At 50.5% G+C, this 15,671-nt stretch overlaps 1 non-coding gene across 1 annotated transcript; it reads left to right on the top strand.

The window, feature by feature from the left end:
- Nucleotides 1-14,492: 14,492 nt before the first annotated feature.
- Nucleotides 14,493-14,565, top strand: TRNAS-GGA (transfer RNA serine (anticodon GGA)). The gene has a single exon. It is a non-coding gene; the product is annotated as a tRNA-Ser (tRNA).
- The last annotated feature ends 1,106 nt before the right edge of the window (nt 14,566-15,671 follow it).

Here is a 15,671-nt window from a genome sequence, read left to right as displayed (position 1 = left end):
AGGCCTCCGTCCAGACACACCTGTCAGATATGATGATGATTCCTGAAAATCTTACTTCATCAAATAAAAGAAAAGGTTCTTCTGATCCCAAAGGATCAGCCACACACACACGTTCAATTATAACTTAGATCTTACCTAAAATACATGCTATAGGCAATTCTTATTAACTAAGCTAAAATATATTAGAAAAGAAAAGAGAGATACTGTTGGTTAAAAGATCAATAGACATATAGACATGAATTCAATTCTTGAGGTTCAGATACATAGTAGATGTGAGTTTGTAGTTGCCAAAAGTCCTTTTAGAAATAATCCATAGGTTATAGTCCAATTTCCATGTTCCGGGTGGCTCCAGTCAATGACTGGGGATCTCAATCCTTGTGGCTTAAGGTTTCCCCCTCTTGAAACCCAAAGCAGATCTGAGATGAAGAAGGATCGTGTCCCAGGTTCTTATACATTTCCAGCAGCCTTTCGGCCTGAGAAAACAATAGGCTTCACTCTCTTTCAAAACATCCTGGCAATTAGTACAGGGTAATTTATCCATCCAACGGTTCAGATACAGGTTACCACAACCTTCAAAGAGACACATAGACAATAATACTATTTCACTAAAGTATCATCATAAAAATTAATATTCCTTTTTTGCTCTTTGAATTAAAACAATAGCAATAGACAAAACTTATTTGCTGATATCACAAGACCTGAGCAAAAATCTCCCCTTCTACCTCTAACAATGCAGACTTGCATTTCAAAGCTCTGTTCATTTACATATCTTGCTAACCAGTTCTTAAGGTTCACCCACGAGTCAGGTCAGTCGGTGAGGTGAGTTACTTAACTCTTTCTGGTCCTGTCACCTTTTAATGAGATATTATATTATACTTATAATGTCACAATCACGGTGAGTCGACTGCTGCAGCTCCCCGTAGACTCTGCCTGCGTCTCTCACCGAGCTGGAGTACAGCAGTCGAGGGGAGAGCACTCGATGTGTTGCATCTACACTAGACGCGGTATATCAACCCCCGCTGGATCGATTGCTGCCCACCGATTTGGCAGGTAGTATAGACATACTCCGAGTATCTGGTGATCGGAGCTGGACCCCAGAAGGGGACACATTGAAGGAACTCAGGGGTTAAGGTGCCTCTATTGTCAACTGTCAGGGATGCTGTGGCTCAGAGGAGGGAGCTTGACTGCCTGGCAGGCTTAGGCGCCGCAAGCCTGGGAAGCAGGAGAAGTGAAGCGGCCATGGTGTGCTCGGGGTGCTCGTGCTCAGAGGAGGGGTGAGCTGGGGCGAGAGGGGTACCGCACGGGAGAGCGGGGGAGTTGCCATAAGAGGGGAGCCTCAGGGTGGAGGGGGGAGCTGCCACGGGTGGGGCACCTCAGGGTGGCGGCGTGGGGGGGAGGGTGCAAGGTGGAAACATCCTTGCACCAGCCCTGCCCCATGCCCTGCCTGCAGCCAGCCCTGCCCTGCCCTGCCCACAGCCATCCTCTGTCTCCAGCCAGCCCTGCACCTTCTGCCCTGCCCACACTAGCCGCATCATCCCTGCCCTGCCTGCAGCCAGCCCTTCAGCCAGGCCCTGACACACATCCTGCCCTGTCTCCAGCCAACTCGTGCTGCACCCCCCTGTGGCCCTGCCCAAAGCCAGCCAGCCCGCACACAGCACCAGTCTGCACCAGACCTGCACCCCCTGTTTGCAGCCATCCCTGCATCCCCTGCCCTGTCTCCAGCCAACCCCTGATGAACCCCCCTGCCTGAAGCCACCCAGTCCCGCATCCCTTGCCCTGCCTGCAGCCAGGCCCTTCTCTAGCTAACCTCATGTCCACTGGCTCCCTGCAGTACCCAGGGCAGTAACCATGAACATCTGCTTCAATGAGGAGGGCAGGGAGCAGCTGGGACCCACACATGTGCACACCCTAGGGTGCCCAGACAGCAAGTGTGAAAAATCGGGACGGGAGTGGGGGGTAATAGAATCCTAGATAAGAAAAAGACCCAAAATTCGGACTGTCCCTATAAAATCAGGACATCTGGTCACCCTAGCACATCCCCAGGACTCCTGAGTTCCATTGCTGGGTTTCCTATTGGTTCCACTTCTGGTTCTTTTCCTTTTCCTGGGGAACTTTGGGCAAGTTGCTCCCACCTCTAGGGCTCTGTTCCCAGCAGTCAAATGGGGATTTCATACTTTCCCGCTATTGGAAAGTGCTGGGAGAATCCCCCAGCAAAAGCTGCTCTGACAGTGCTAAGCAGCATCTGACCATTCAAGGTCGGAGCGCACTGCCCGGGAGGAGTGTTTGGCTCTGGGGTTTCACTTCAGCCCACTCTAGAGAGAGGGGCCCAGCCATGGAGTTTGGCTCAAGAAGACCAAGTCTCCAATCTGTTTTGAATTTCAATCCTGTGCTCCAAAGTGCTTGGTGTCAGTTACAAATTTTAGAAGCATGCTCTCTACTCCATTTTCCAAATCATTCATGAAAATATTGAATAGTACCGGACTCCGGACTGATCCCTGCCAGACTCACTAGGTACACGCTCTCCATTGGCCAGACAAACCTGGAGAGGGGCTCCTGGAGTCTGGACTTTCAGCCAGCTCTGCACCCATATTACACTGATTGCAGCTGGACTGCATTTCCCTCGTTTGCTTGTTAGAATGTCCTGTGGGACTGTATCAAAAGCCTTAGTAACTCCAAGGTAGATCCCATCTACTGTTTACCCACCTCCACCAGGGCCTGAACCCTGCCGAAGAAGGAAAGAGGATCGGTTTGGAATGATTAGTTCTTGACAAATCCATGCTCACTCGTCGTAAGAACCAAAGTATCCTGTAGGTGCTGCTGACAAACTGATTGTTTAAGAATGTATTCCAGTATATCTCCACCTATGGCAGTCAGGCTAGCTAGTCTTTAAACCCGAGGGGTCTCTTTGTTCCTCTTTGAAAGAGGCCCTGCAGGGATCACATGAGAATATATTATTCTATAGTATTGCAACTTTTTTTTATGGAAGGGGCCCCCAAAATTGTTTTGCCTCAGACCCCCTGAATGCTCTGGGCAGCCCTGCCCACTCCACCCCCTTGACTCATTCTCCTGCCTCTGAAGCCCCACTTGTCCTCTGCTCTCACTCCCATTTGGCCACTCTCCCACCCCTGCTCTTTCTCTTTGGCTGAGGCCTGCTGGTCCACCTTTTGCTCACTCCTCTCCTCCCCGAAAGCGTCCTGGTGTCTCTCCACCCCCTCCTGCAAGGTCTGCCTGATACCCCCACCTCTCTGCCCTTCCCCTGAGACTCACCCTGCCCAAACCCCTCTGCCCCCTCCCCTAAGACTAGCCCTGCCCAGCACTCACACCTCTCTATCCCCTCCCCTGACCTGCCCTGTCCATTACCCACACCTGTTTGCCCCGCCCATGAGACCGACCCTGCCCACCACTTGCACCTTTCTGCCCCTCACCTGAGACCCTCCCTGTCCTCCTCTTTCCTAGGTCATCTGTTGTTGTGCCTTGAAACATCAAGGATGGAATAAAAAGCTGAGTTTATTCCAAGGTGAGGAAAGAAATGAGCCACCAACCCCCTGACAAATCTCAGTACCCCAGAGAAAACCTGCCCCCTGCTATTGCAATCCCTGATGTGCTGGGGATATGATGGTAAAGGAACTGTCTGAATGACCAAGGCAGGAAATGGACAACAATCTACAGGAACGTCATTGACCACAAACACATTCCTCACGTTCCAGCCAGAAGGGAAATGAGCAGGAATTCTTGCAGTTCAGCCAGGGACACACTTACACAATGGCACAGCAGTGTGTGTCTTGTGGAAGCTGGTCTGAGGAAATATCTGGAATTGATCACTCAGTGAGAACAGAACTGGAGTGTAGTGAGAGACTTGTCTCAAGCAAATAGTTGTGGCTGAGTGGTTAAGGTGATGGGCTTGAAATCCATTGAGGTCTCCCCATGCAGGTTGAAATCCTGTCAACTACGGAGGAAGTTGTGGTCCTTTAGTTTCAAGGGAGCTGGGTCTTTTCTCGCCTCGCTCTCAAGCTATGTCTGCACTATTAGGTAATGTGGCTTTAAAGTGCTTGAATTAAACAGCTGTTGCATGTCCATACTATGCCTCTTGTCTCACCAGAGCACATCCATGCTAGACTCTTGGATGGCCACAGAGAGCAGGGCACTGTGGGTAGCTGTGCAACTGGCTGCAGGTGCTTTGGGAAGGTTTTGCAAGGCCTCCTGGGCTGGTACAGCATCACATGATGCAGGTTTCCCCATCCCATTGTTCCATGGGAATCCTACTAGATTGCCAGCTGCTTTTCAACTGCAATGTGTTTGAGGGGGGGGAAGAGTGAGTGAGTGTGTGGGCACACTGTCTCTTAGTTCAAACAGCTGCTGCAAGCAACCAGTCCTGAGGCAGGGGGAGGGGGACAGCCCCAACATCAGCCCCTGCTTCCCTCACTGGCTCAGCTCAGCACAGCAGCCTCTGTCACACATGCATGCTGCGTCCTGCTTAGCTCTGTGTCAGGTGTGCTGGAACATGGAGGTTAGGGGGTCATGGCCCCACCACTCTTTACGGCTGTTAGGACAAGCGATGAGGGGGGGAAGGGTGGAGTCTTGGGAGGAAGAGGTGTTCTGTGGGGGTGGCCTCAGGGGGATGGGTGGTGTGAGTGTGGTTCCTTGGGGAAGGAATGTCATGAGAGCGCCACAGTTCAGACAACGGTGCCCCTGCCCCACTGTAAGGAAGCTCCCACCGCCCCTGCTCTGTGTTCGTAGTGCAGGAGAGAGCAGCATCCATGGCAGTGATTTGCTTCCGGGGGCTCCAGCAGAAGGGCTTAGGAGGTGATTTAAAGGTTCCATTGCTCGGCAGGAGGGCTCAGGAGGTGATTTAAAGGGCCTGGGGCTCCGGTCACTGCAGGAAGCCCTGGGCCCTTTAAATCACCAGACTGGGAAAGCCAGGCCGGCCTGGCACAGCGTACACGCTCTTGCCAGTACCCCATACCAGAACGTACCGGCTTACTTTCACCTCTGGAAGGTCCTCACATGGATCAATAACTGGTTAAATCTGGGAAACAAAGGGTAGGAATAAAAGGTCAGTTTTCAGGATACAAACTCGTACCTACTGGTGTCTATACTGGGACCAGGACTAGTCAACATATTGATAAACGATCTGCTAAACAGAGAGGTGACAAAATTTGCAGATGATCTCAAACTACAGAGGACAGTTAAGTTCAAACCAGCCTGTGAGGAGCTAAAAAGAGATTTCACAAAATTAGGTGAAAGGGCAACAAAATGGCAGATGAAATTCGATGCTGATAAATGCAAAGTGATGCACATTGGCAAACATAATCCCAACTCTACATATAAAACGATGGGATGTCAAATAGCTGTTGCCACTCAAGTGAGAGATCTTGGAGTCACTGTGGATAGTTCTCTGCAAACATTCACTCAATGTGCAGCAGTCGGTAAAAAGCGAACAGAATGTTGGGAGTCATTAGGAAAGGGATAGAAAATAAGAGAGAAAATCTTATTGCCGCTGTATAAATCCATGGTACGGCCACATCTTGAATGCTGCAAGCAGATACGGTCACCCCATCTCAGAAAAGATGTATTGGAATTGGAAAAGGTTCAGAAAGGGGTATGGAGTGTCTGCCATATGAAGAGAGAATAATAAGCCTGGGACATTTCAGCTTGGAGAAAAGATGACTAAGGGGGGATATGATAAAGGTCTATAAAATCATGGCTGGTGTGGAGAAAGTAAATAAGGAAGTGTTACTTATTCCTTCTCATAACACAAGAACTAGGGGTCACCAAATGAAATTAATAGGCAGCACATTTAAAACAAACAAAAGGAAGTATTTTTTCACACAATGCACAGTCAAAGTGTGGAACTCCTTGCCAGAAGATGTTGTGAAGGCCAAGACTATAACAGGGCTCAAAAAAAGAGCTAAATCAATTCATGGAGGACATGCTCTGAGCCAGGATGGGCAGGGAAGGTGTCCCTAGTCTCTGCTTGCTAGGAACGGGTGACAGGGGATAGATCACTTGATGATTCCCTGTCCTGTTCATTCCCTCTGGGGCACCTGCTTTGGCCGCTATGGGAAGACAGGACACTGGGCGAGATGGTCCCAGTCTGAACCAGTCTGGCTACTCTTACGTTCTTATGCTCCTTTCATACAGATGCCTGGGATTCTGTCTGACAATGTGTCCCTGAGGTCTCAGCCAAAATGCCCAGACAGGTAAACACTCTGGGCTCCTGAAGCCTCTGCCCCCCACCTCGTGCCCTATGGCTCATCCCTGACCCTTGCTGCTGCTCCTTACTGTAGAAGGTGAAAGGAGCGGAGGCAGCGCTGGAGCCTTCTGGGGATGCAGATCTGAGGCTTTGGGAGAGTCACATTGTCTGAGACATCAGAGCGCTGTAAACCATGCAACCACCCCCTCAATCAGGGGCCTGTTCCAGCCCTGAGTCTGGGTTACCACGATCCCTCCCCCAGGGCAGGGTGCCCACAGATTACAGCCTGAAAATAGACATGTGACTCTAACTCCTGTTCTCCCTGACAGGGTCTGCCCTAGACCAAGTGGCACCCCAGGTAAGACGTGTCTTCAGTGCCCCCTCCATGTTAAAATTTTGAATATCTTATTTTTCATTGCATTTGTAGCTCAGTTCATGATTTCAATGCATGATTTTTTCTGTCATATAAGATGATAAATTTGCAGGCTAGGTTCTTTAAACCTGTATTTATTCATACCACATATAAGCAAATCAAACAAATTCATTTCCTCTAAGCATATAGAAACTTTTTAATTTTGACAGTAACTGAACTGTACTAACACCTAGCAATGGAACTGCCACCAGCACAGGGCTGGCCAGTATTAAGTATTGTTACAGTAGGAGACAGCGTTAGGATGTTAGGCCTTTAGTTGAAAGGTCGCTTCTCTCACCTTTGCCCCATGAGCTGAAGTGCAGCATTCGAGAGATCCAGAGACTAGTTGATGACATTTCCAAGTGCTAAAATAGCAAACGATGTCTATCTTGCATTTGCCATTTTTGACTAGAGAGATGTTCTATTGAGAATGATGAGTCCTAGTCAGCTGCTTTCTGGAAAGATGGTTTTCTGTTTTAGGCTTGGGAGGAGCCTGCGAGCTGTGGGTGAGGTTGTTCCAGTGAGAACCGCTGCTCCTTTCTTGCCGACCTGGGGGTGCCAGTGACAGTTTGTGAGGGGGCAGGTGCTGGCTTGAGTGAAAGGGATATAGGAAACCCCAGCCTGCCCCTCCAGGCCAAGTCCACTGCTTGGTTTCTGTGTTGTGACATCCAGATTTAAATCTTCCCAGCATGTGCTGTGGTTCATGTATTAAGCCTTCCTGGTGGGCCTGGTCATTGCCAAAGTAGCTCAGATGGGAGTGCATTAGATTGAAGATCTAAAGGTTTCTGGTTTGATGCCAGGTGTTAGCACCCCCTTCACCCTGGGTGTGTTGTGTTGGGCTTTCTTCTGGGTGTGCAGCTGTGCCCTGAACTCACCAGTGTTCCTAATTTCAGAGGCAACATTTGCAGAGGGCGTGTGTGGGGTCATGTGCCCCACCTGGGTTAGCTATTGCCTGCTGCATCATGTGGTGCTGCCAGGCCCCCTCCCTGCAAAGCAGCTGCTGCAGGGGTGAGTGGAGAGGGGCTGCCTTTGCTGCTTCCTCTCCCTGCACTGTTCACAGCTGGGGGGGCTGTTGATTGCAAGGGGATGGAGCTGAACCTTGACATTGTGCCCGCCCCTTCAGGAGACACCAGTCGTCTGTGCCTGGTTGGAAGCTCTGCAGCCAGAGGAAAAAGTGCTTTTCTGCACCAGAGCTGCCAGCTCTTACTTTCTTTCTCATGATGGGGAGGAAAAACGAATCTCTTTTTCAAAGCCCAGTCCTGCCACTGACCGAGGTCTGACTTTCTAAGTTCCTGCTAGAGTGGAGGATTTAGAGTTAGTGGGGTCCTGTGCACATAAAGTGCATTCAACAATCCCCCTTCCTCTGACCTCTGCTATGTCTCCAGTAGCTGCTATCCCCTGGTAGAAGGGAAGGACCTTTCTACCAATCCAGGAGATCCCAGCCTTGGACCAAAGGCAACTTCAGGCTTCTCCTCTCTCCCTTCTTGGAATCAAGTTCAGGGTTTTACCAGGAGTTAAAGCAGCCTGAAGCTGCAGAGTCTGGATCAAGGTCACACGTTCCCAGTGTCTCCGTGGAAGGGAATTTTTTAAATCCCAGATGAGTGGAGTTAAATCAGGTCTCAACCTGAGTCCTTAGGTCTAAACCCTGAGGATATTATCCCATCATGGGGCCATTTCCCACCTCTCTTTCATACAGAAGCACAATTTTCTTTGCACAGACACAGGAACAGCAAGATCTTTCTCTGTCCCTTGTGCAAAGCAGGGGGCCAAATTCCATGGAAACAATGGCCAAGCAGGGGGCCCTGGGCACATCCAGCCCTTGCCGTGAGATGTTCCCTCCCCTCTTTCTTTATGCTGCTGTTGTCATTTCAGGGAATGTCTGGGATGAGGAAAAGCTGAGTTCACTCCAGCAGGAGGGAAAAAGACCCCTGAAAATCTCAGGCCCTCAGGGAAAACCCAACCTCTGCTATCAGGGTCACTGAGGTACTGTGGATTTGAGTAGGAAAGGGACTGTCTGAATTATCAAGGTGGGGAATGAATAACAAACTACAAGATCCACCTCATTAACCACCGACACAGACTAATCCTGCTGCAGATAGAGAGGAAACTGGGAGCCATTCTTTGCTGTGCAGCCATGGAAACACTGACCCAATTGCACTGCAGTGAATGTGCTGGAGAAAGCTGGATTTTACAGGCGGGTGGAAATAGTGGATTCTAGAAACACCTGGAGTCCCCCACACTGCGTCTGCCACCAGGGTTGGGTATTGAGCTGCTCACAGAGTCCCCCAACACCATTACTTTCTAGCAGGGGATTGCAGCACCACTCACCCACCCAGAGGTGAAAGTAAGCCGGTCCAGTCTGGTATGGCGTACCGGCAAGAGCCAGTACGCCGTGTTGGACCGCACCGGTGTCCATGACAGGCATTGAAAGGGCTCTGGACTGCCCACGGCCAGGGCTCCGGCGGCCAGGCTGGGGCCGGGATTGAAAGGGCTCAGAGCTCCCGGCGGCTGCGGGCAGCCTAAAGCCCTTTAAATCCCAGCTGCAGCTGAGATTTAAAGGGCTCAGGGCTCCACGCCGCTGCAGGCAGCCCAGAGTCCTTTGAATCCTGGCCGCGGCTGTGGTGACCGGGTTGGGGCCGGGATTTAAAGGGCTCGGGGCTCCCCTCAGTGGCAGGAGCTCTAGGCCCTTTAAATCCCTGCCCCAGTCTCACAAAGCTCAGGGTTCTCCTGGTGGCTGGAGGCCTAGGCCCTTTAATTTGCCCCATGAGCCCCGGGGGGCTCCCAGCCCCCTCTTCAGCTAGGAGCCTCTGGTTGATTTAAAGGCTCTGGGTCTCCCAGCCACAGCTGGTTCCCCAGGGCCTTTAACTCTTGAGAGGCCACGCCTCTTCTGGATGAGACTACGCCCCCTCAGGACTCCTGCAGTACCGGTAAGTTCTGTAAGTTACTCTCACCCCTGCACTCAACCTATGCAGTATGAGGGCTGAGTCTTGTATCGCTGCACCCTGGGTCCAGGGCATGCACTCTCTTTCCTCCTCTGCTGTGTAGAATCCGGCCCTGCCGCAAAGTGTCCCCCATGAGCCACCAACCTCCAGGACAGCAGGTTTGGCCCTCAGAGCAGGGACTTGGCCAAGGTAGGGGTGTAGCTCAGTGGTAGAGCATATGCTTTGCATGTATGAGACTCTGGGTTCAATCTCCCGGTTCTTTTTTTCATCCTGCTGCTTTGCTTATGCCCGGAGGGGATGTGGCCCACCAGGCTCCCTGCCCGAGCTTCAAACCTGCTCAGTGAGGGGCAAGGGACAATTGCATGGAAGGTCTTGGGGGAGTTTCTGCTCCTTAGTCACCTCAGTATGTTTAAGATTCCCACCCGCTGTGCTGCTTGGGACAATGGTAGATGAGAAGGGCAAATCCTCCAGCACTGGAGGGAAAGATCTCATCTGCACAGCCCGAGAGGCAAGGAAACATAGGGGCCGTCAGTGCTCAGAGAAGAGAGTGGTCAGTGATTTACACCCACCAGGGGACACTGACTTTTTGAGGCGGGTGCAGCTGGCTTGAGATGGTGCTGACGATGGATAGAAAAAAGGCTGGAGTCAGTGACAGATGGGACCACAGAAGGGGAGGGGGAATGGTAGCCCCACAGAAGGTCCTGGGTGCTCAGATGCCCCAGTTATTGCACCCTGGCCTGTCCTAGAGAGAGAAAAGACCCAGAGGGACCCATCCCCCCTACAGTGATCCCATGGACAAGAACCTGGTTGGGAGTGAGGTGAAGGTTCCCTCTGGGCAAAGGGCAGCTGAAATCCCTCAGTGTCCTGGAATTTAAGCAATGAAAGCTTCAAACCCTGCACGTGTGTGGGCTGAGGTGCATCAGCAGAAGGTTGGGCTGTACAGAGCTGGCAGGTTTGTATAATTTTTGGTGGTTCCCAGATTGGGACCAAGTCCTTCCCCACCCCACACCTCTGTAAGGCTCTGGGAGGGAGTTTGGGTGTGGGAGGGAGAGGGGTTGGGCTCTGGGAAAGACTTTGAGTGCAGGGTCTGGGCTCAGTCAGAGGGCTGGGGTGCAGGAATGGGTGTGGTGGGCAGCGTCTTGGAGGGAGTTTGGATGGGATATGGGGTTTGAGTTGGAGCAGGGTGTGAGGGGTGCAGGGGAGGGTGAGGGGTGCAGCATTTACCTCAAGCATTTCCCAAAAGCAATGTGCACCCCTCTCTAGAAGCAGCCTCTAACCAGGATGGCTGGGAGTGTCTCTGTGCACCACTGCCAGCAAACTCCACCCCACTGCTCCATTGCCACAGTAGGCAGAGCTGGCACTCGGGGAGGCCTTCCCACACCTCAGGGACTACAGAGACGTGCCAGCTGCTTCTTGGGGTGGCGTGCCACAGGGAGCGAGGACGAGCAGGAAACTGCCTTAGCCCCCTTGTGCTTGTGGTGGTGGCGGCGGCAGGGATCTCTGGGCCCTTTTAATTTACCATAGGCGGTAGGCAGGACCAGAGGGGACACTCCCAAGGCCAAACATTGCTTTGCACAATGATAAATCTTGGAAGAGGACAGAAATGAAATGGCAGCAGAACCTAAGGAATTAAAAGCCTCCGGATTCTTGTGTGTGCACTGACTTTGAAGAGAAACTGTAATTTGACTCGCTTTGTGTCTGCAACCGGTAAAATATCAAGGCAAAATCATTCCAGTGATTGTGACACCGGGTTTGAGGAGGCTTTGGTCTTATTAAAACCTAACTATCATGTTAGGTCCTCTCTTGTTCATGGGTGGGAAGATGTTCTTTTTCAGAGATCTCAGACGAGAACTGGGCCACAACACCGGGTTTGTTTAGGCCACAAAAACAGAGGCAGGAACCTCTTCTCTCCTCCTGGCAAAGAACCCCATGTACCAAAAAGACAGGGACTCACATCCCTGAATGGGCTTTTAAAAAGTTAGGGCCCGACCATTTCTTGTTTCCACAGACTAGACACTTTAGCAAACTTTAGAATTCCTTGGTGCTAAACACTGTGAAACTCCCCTTTCTCCTTCACAGAGGGCTTTAACATCCCTTATCTCACTCAGGCTCACAGCTGCCCAGAGTTCGAGAACTGTCCCTGTTCCCATTGGACAGACGGGGAGGAGCCTGAGGTCCAGAGAAGGGAAGTGACCCACCCAAGGGCATACACAGAAAGGCGGTGGCAGAGCCAGAAAGAGAAGCCAGCGGTCCTGACTCCTGTTCTAACAGACGAACCCTCCCTCTCCTCTTAGAGGTAGGGATAGATACCAGGAATCGAGATGGTGGGGAAATTTCATTGAAACTGTTTCTGTTAGAAAATCCAATTCAGACTAAATCAGTTTGTTTCTCAAAATCATAACAAGTGGGATGAAAGTTCTTTGCAAAAGTATTTTGTTGCAAAACAAAAGCATCTCCTGTTTGACACAGTGTGTTAAATTGTCTCCTCGCACACAAAGAGGAGACACTTAGATCTCAAACATTAGATAAGATGCTTCAGTCTGAGCTACATCATTGCTGCTTTTAAGAATTTCAAAATAAAAACATACAAATCAAATAGACTATTTCAGCTATTCTATTATGTGTTAATCTGCTCTGAGTAAACGTGATAGGACACCTTATGTTATGCACTATTTCTAGTGATACTCTCCAATGGATCCCCATCCTCCACCCACCGTGAGGTAGGTAGGAGCAGATCATTACTATCCCTACTTGAAAGATGGAGAAGCTCAGGCTGAGAAAAAGAATTGACTTGTCTCAGGTCACACAGCCAGTCAGGCTGGGCTGGGGCGGCAGGGGGTGTGGGTGGAGGGGGCAGAGCCCAGAGCTAAGATGGCAGGAGTGTGTGTGGGTGGGAAAGCACTGGAGGTGGGGAGAGGAGAGCCCAGATCTGGGGCAACACGGGGTGTGTGGAGGGGGACAGCTCAGGGCTGGGACAGCAGGGGGATGCTGTTGGGGGGAGGCCCAGAGCTGGGGTGCCGGGAGGTGCAGGTGGGGAGGGAAAGCCCAGGGCTTGGGCAGCAGGGGAGAAGGGGGGGCAGGGATGTGGTGGGGGAAGCCAAAATTTTTTTTTGCTTTGGGCAGCAAAAGACCTAGAACCAGCGCTGCCTCCACGCACCATGAGGTAGGTAGGAGCGGATCATTATTATTTCTACTTGAAAGAGGGAGAAGCTAAGGCTGAGAAAGGAGAATTGACTTGTCTTAGGTCACACAGCCCGTCAGAGGCAGTGTTGGGAATAGGACCGAAGAGCCCTGATTTTCAAATAAACCATCGAATCTTGAATTTCAGACATTGAATGACCTGAATACTGTACTCTCAGATGAGCTCCAGACCAACAACAGTGACAGTAATTATTCTGCAAGTATTTGAGGAGAACTGCAATGTTAGAGGGAATCATCAACTGCTCAGAGACAATTAATGCAGAGAAGCAGCAAAATTAATCCAAGATAGAACTGCTTCTGACTTATTTCCTTGGTCTTAAAAGAGAACCACAAGGACCTGAGTCTCCTTTCTGTCAATAACCCCCTGCTCAGCCAATCATGGTAGAGACAGAGGACGGGAGGCTGAAGGTTCTCACCAGAGAGCCCGAGGGATGGCCCAGGTCACTGGTGGGCATCACTGCCCGAGCAATATTTCAGCCCCAAATTTTTGGCTGAACCTTCCACAGTGGGAGCTGCAGAGCACTCCCCCGCAACACACACACACACACAAGCACACCTGCTGGTGTTGGGAGGGGAATAGGAAAAAGGAGAAAAGAAGCAAGAGAAGAAGAGAAACGAGGGAGGGAGGGATGGAGGAAAAGGTGAAACAAAAAGGACAAACCCTTATGTCCCCACTGATTCTAAGGGACAAAATCCCAGCTGTGGAATAAAATTCTGCCTCTTTAAGCTCGTGTTTTCCATGCCTAGAATTCAACTGTCACCAGATGGATCAGACTGAACAGGTTTCAAACCTCCAGGAGGCTCTTACCTTCTAAACAGGGATAGCTGTTTTTTAGTAAAATCACTACAAGAGAAGGAGAAAACTCGAAAGAGGTTCCTCCTGGTGCTCACGTCCATGAACCTGAATACTCTCTCAGTCCTCAAAGAGAGACCTGGAGAAGGAGACTTGCTGAAGCGAAGCAAAGCCACAGGGGTCTCTGAGGATTCCCTGGCCCCTTGCCCCGTCCTGCCTGGCTGATGTCAGCATCTCTCTGTGAGGTTACCACCTCCCCACCACCTTGAAACAATAGTCTGAGGTCCTGCAAAAGGCCTTTATGATGTCACTGCCACACCTCTCCCTTGCTGTGCCAATGTCCTGCTCCTGGACAGGGCCTTTGGAGGTCTGAGCTACTCCCCACTCAAGGCAAGAAGTGTCTTCCCTGCTCCCTACCCCTGTTCCATATGTTAAACAATTGAATACCATATTTTTTATTGCATTTGTAGCTCATGTCATGATTTCAATGCACAATCTGGACGCATGATTTTCTCTATCATATAAGACAATACATTTTCATGCTACGATGTGTAAATCTGTATTTATTCATGCCATATATAAGAAAATAAAACAAATTCATTTCCTCTAAGCATATGGAAACTTTTTAATTTTCACAGTAACTGAAATGTACAAACACCTAGAAATGGAACTGTCACCAGCACAGGGTTGGCCAGTATTAAATAGTGTTACAGTAGGAGACAGCGTTAGGATGTTAACCCCAGGCCTTTTGTTCAAAGGTCGTGTCTCTCGCCTTCCCCCATGAACTGAAGCGCAGCATTCGAGAGATCCAGAGACTAGCTGATGACATTTCCGAGTGCTAAAATAGCAAGCGCTGTCCATCCTGCATTGGCCAGTGGTGACTGGAGAGCTGGTTTGTTGAGAATAAGCTTCAAGGTGAGAAGCAGCAGCCCAAAGTGGGCCCCTACAAGTGCTGAAGTGGCTCAGTTGAGAGAGCGTTAGACTGGAAATTGAAAGGTCCCTGGTTTAATTCCAGGCTTCAACAGCCTCTTTGATCCCTCTCTGTGCAGCTGTGGGCTGTTTCCTGGCAACACAGCAGTCCCTTTACGTAATGCAAGTTCTTTCTTTCAGGCTTTGCTGCGGGAAAAGGCAGCATTGGCTTCTTTAGCCAGCTGGCCCTCCTGAACTTTCTTTCTTCTCTTGCTCTTTCTCAGCAAGGGGAAGGAAAAGAAGCTCCCCCTCAAGCTGGAGTCACGAGGGGGATGTAAGGACGACTTCCTGAGTGCCAGCTCCAGTCCTCTGCTCTTCCAGCAGACCCATCGAAGAGCTGCTGACATTTTCTCCAGGTTCTCCCCTCGGTGTGTGCCAGGGTGAGCACCACCAAAGTGCAGGGAATTTGAGGGCAGGGCAGGACAGCGCACTGTGATGGAGTTTCTGTAGTGTGGTGGTTCTCACATTTGCCTAACCTGCAAAAGGGCCTCAGCCCCAAAACCAGGCAGAAACGTAGTGGCTTCCTTTTCCCAGCTCCCCTTGCTGTCCAGCAAGGCCTCCTCCTTGTCCCACTGGCCTGTCCCTGGGATAACCCCAACCTCCGCACAATAGAGGGTGGTGATATCAGTGGAGAAAATACCTTGGCGTCAGCCTGGGGAAGCTGGAGGAATTAGGCCAGTTGAACCCATGGAAGTGCACTTGGCTGCTGGGAGGTAGAATCTTGTTTCTGCCTCTTGGCATTCCAGGGGTGGCTACTTGCAGCCCAGGAAAAGTTGTGGGGTTCTGGGTGGAAGGAAAACAAGTTAAGGGTTAATGTCTCTTTTACCTGTAAAGGGTTAACAAACAGGGACCCAAACACCTGACCAGAGGACCAATCAGAAGACAAGATACTTTCAAATCTTGTGTGGAAGGAAGCCTTTGTTTGTGGGTTTTGGGTTTAGCTTTGTTGTCTCTGGGTCCTGGACGGGGCTAGAGGTGCAACCAGGTTTCTGCCAATCTCCCTGCTACAGTCTCTTATCTATTCAGAATTGTAAGTAAGAAAAGGCGGCCATAGTCTTTTAATTTGTTTTTTTTTCTATTTGCATATGTGTACTTGCTGGAATAGCTTAAATTGTGTTTCTGCTGGAGAAAGTTTCTTTCTATTGTTTATAAGTTGAAAGA

This window comes from Gopherus flavomarginatus, chromosome 9 (genome assembly GCF_025201925.1).
Source record: "Gopherus flavomarginatus isolate rGopFla2 chromosome 9, rGopFla2.mat.asm, whole genome shotgun sequence".
NCBI classification, from domain to species: Eukaryota; Metazoa; Chordata; order Testudines; family Testudinidae; genus Gopherus; species Gopherus flavomarginatus.
This window is presented reverse-complemented; position numbering and strand designations above follow the sequence as displayed.